Raw genomic sequence first — 586 nt, 5'->3', positions numbered from 1 at the left:
AATAAAGCAGAAATAGATGTTTTTCTGGAACTCTCTTGCTTTTTCCATGATCCAGAGGATGTTGGCAATTTGATGTCTGGTTCCTCTGCCTTTTCTAAAATCAGCTTGAACATCAGGAAGTTCACGGTTCACATATTGCTGAAGCCTGGCTTGGAGAATTTTGAGCATTACTTTACCAGCATGTGAGATGAGTGCAATTGTGTGGTAGTTTGAGCATTCTTTGGCATTGCCTTACTTTGGGATTGGAATGAAAACTGACCTTTTCCAGTCTTGTGGCCACTGCTGAGTTTTCCAAATTTGCTGGCATATTGAGTGCAACACTGTCACAGCATCATCTTTCAAGATTTGGAATAGCTCAACTGGAATTCTATCACCTCCACTAGCTTTGTTCGTAGTGATGCTTTCTAAGGCTCACTTGACCTCACATTCCAGGATGTCTGTCTGGCTCTAGGTCAGTGATCACACCATCGTGATTATCTGGGTCATGAAGATCTTTTTTGTACAGTTCTGTGTATTCTTGCCATCTCTTCTTAATATCTTCTGCTTCTGTTAGGTCCATACCATTTCTGTCCTTTATCGAGCCCAT

The sequence above is a fragment of the Bison bison genome, unplaced genomic scaffold, assembly GCF_000754665.1.
Source record: "Bison bison bison isolate TAMUID 2011002044 unplaced genomic scaffold, Bison_UMD1.0 scf7180017864239, whole genome shotgun sequence".
Taxonomy (NCBI): Eukaryota; Metazoa; Chordata; class Mammalia; order Artiodactyla; family Bovidae; genus Bison; species Bison bison.
The sequence above is the reverse complement of the archived record's forward strand: the minus strand, read 5'-3'. Positions refer to the sequence as shown.